Raw genomic sequence first — 2,582 nt, forward strand, 5'->3', positions numbered from 1 at the left:
CACACACACACACACACACACACACGCATACACACACATGTACACGCACACGCACACATACACATACACACAGGCACACACACACACATGTACACACATACACTCCCAAACGCACGCGCGCGCGCACACACACACACACACACACACACACACACACTGTTGCCTCGTTTTGTCAAAGCAAAGATCATTCGAGTCCGTTGAAAGAAATTTATAAAAAAAATCACCAACGTGCAGTGCATAGGACTTGTAAGAGGTACGAGGCTAGGTGTGTGATCGCCCGACTCTATCGCCTCGTTTTCAGTTTCAGGTGACCGAGTCGGGCGATCGGCCCGACCCAGCCGTTGTGGGCAACGTCCGGGTTCGGGTACCGTACCTGCCACAAAGATTCCCTGCTGGTGGCAGAATAATATTTGCCTTCCCAGTGCCCAGCCCCAATGATTACACATATTATTATTATAAATAGATCTCTAACCGAGTGCTTGTTCTGTCCAGCTATATGATATTATGAACAGCATTGTTGCATACGAGAAGACCCGACTAATAAAAATACACTGCTTATACGCGAAGTCTCAGTGACCTTTAGACCGGATCTGTAGTTAACTGACTGACTGACTCTGACCATTTGACTAATAATCCCGGCATTGGATCGTCGTACCCACTGTGATTTAGACTATGATCTGAACTACTTGGTGACGCAGTGCTTGGGGTAATTTTCGTAACAGTGAATAGCCAGTCTTGTATCGAGTTTTGCTGAAAACAAAACGATTTTCAGCCTGAACTTACCTTTAAAGGCTGTTTTCTCAAAATGCTATTTTTGACATATCAACCCATTAAAACCTCCACTGTTTCTCAGTCGATTTCAATGCCACTTTTTCGGGACGTTAACAACCCCTCGAGCCCTAGTTAAAATATTTGCGAGAAGTTCTTTTTATTAATATTCTTGATGCAGCAGGTTTTGATTGACGAGCTTAGAAATCTAAATAAGACTATAATGGAATTGCAGTTGGATAACAGAATCCAATATGGCCGCCATTTCCGTAGCAACCAAATCAAATAATGATAATATATTTGTAAATCAGTGATTTCAAATCCTTAATGACGAAGAATATCTCACAGCAAATATGGGCCAATCATTTTTTAAAGTGCGCTCTAGCCCTCTCGCGATCTCTGTATTTTCCCCCCGCCTCCCCCTATCCCCCTCTTCACACACACATACACACACACACACACATACATACATACACGCATAAAACCGAACAAACACACACATATACAAAGACACACGCACATACACAACCAAACACACACACATACAGACACGCAATACAAACTCACGCACGGACACGCATACACACACACAAACAGACACACATACAGACACACACATACAAACACACACACAGACACACGCACACACAGGCACACACACACACACACACACACACACACACACACACACACACACACACACATACACACACACACGATCACAGAGCTTCAACTTTGACTGTCAGGACTAGACTATGATATCCCGGTCGGTGGAGAGGGATACAAGAAACATACCAGCATACAGATCAAGATACTCGGTAAAAAGTCTCACAACACGTGAACTGATCTCGGATCTTCTGTGTGTGACGGCAAAGCGCTTGTTATTACACAGGCACTGGTGTTCAAGGATGATTTCATTTCTTCAACTAATTAGCGCACGTTAAACTATTTATTTTAAATAGTGAGAACACCGCATATTTTGAGTAACAACAAGACACTTACTCCTGGCAACTATTCAGCAATGGCCAGGACATTAAATTCGCTGTTACACGCTGAAGGCATAAGTTCAATTCTCGAGCGGAAAGGCTAAAAAAGAAATAACATTATTCTTCAAATATAATCTTCGTCTGCGTTCTTGGTTACTGCTGTAAACTGTACACAACACAGCCACGGTTGCCGGTTGATCTCTTCAAGGTTGTAGCAGACTACCTCACAATACATGATCTAATCTCTGCCGATGAGACGAATACCATTCACAATCAATCAACCAGAACTCTTCCACCAAAGCAGAAGTACTTCCACAAAAATAATCAGTCCCAACTTACCGACCATAATAATATCATGCTTTACGCTCCGCTCAAAATTGTGGTCTGTATTGAGTCTTACAAAGTCTCCACTTTCACCAAATCAGTTCCAACTTACAATAAAATCATACTTTACACTCCATTCGAATGTGTGGTCTGCACTTTCACAAAATCAGTTCCAACTTACCATAATATCATATTTCACGCTCCGCTCGAATGTGTGGTCTAGATCTATATTGAGTCCAACAAAGTTCACACTCTGACTTAGAGCTATCGTACTCCAAAGGCAAAAGAATAGATAGAATGTCGCGGAGTTGCTCTACGAGTGGGGGAATTCTTGATTACCATTACGTTATAACTGCATTTCCCGGAGAAACCCCAGTGGCGTGGCGACTGGCGGGCCCGGTTAGGTCAGCCCAGGTCAAGAGTTCTGAGCTGTGTAAGGCTAAACCATGGTGTCGGTGTTCTGAAGTCTAGTCTTATTTTTAGAAGGGGGAAGACGGCACCCCT

General features: G+C 43.3%; 1 protein-coding gene across 2 annotated transcripts in view; it reads right to left on the reverse strand.

Moving 5' to 3' along the window:
- The window catches only part of LOC101862640, a 21,200-nt gene extending 18,641 nt beyond the window's left edge, over window positions 1-2,559 (reverse strand). Inside the window, exon 1 of one of the 2 annotated variants that reach the window (XM_035969180.1) lies at window positions 2,260-2,559. The gene's annotated coding sequence lies outside the window, so the exon portion shown is untranslated. Of the gene's footprint in view, window positions 1-2,093 lie in introns of both variants that reach the window. The other variant, XM_005096228.3, reaches the window with a different exon arrangement.
- Window positions 2,560-2,582: the final 23 nt, after the last annotated feature.

Source organism: Aplysia californica, unplaced genomic scaffold, assembly GCF_000002075.1.
Source record: "Aplysia californica isolate F4 #8 unplaced genomic scaffold, AplCal3.0 scaffold00123, whole genome shotgun sequence".
Lineage (NCBI taxonomy): Eukaryota > Metazoa > Mollusca > Gastropoda > Aplysiida > Aplysiidae > Aplysia > Aplysia californica.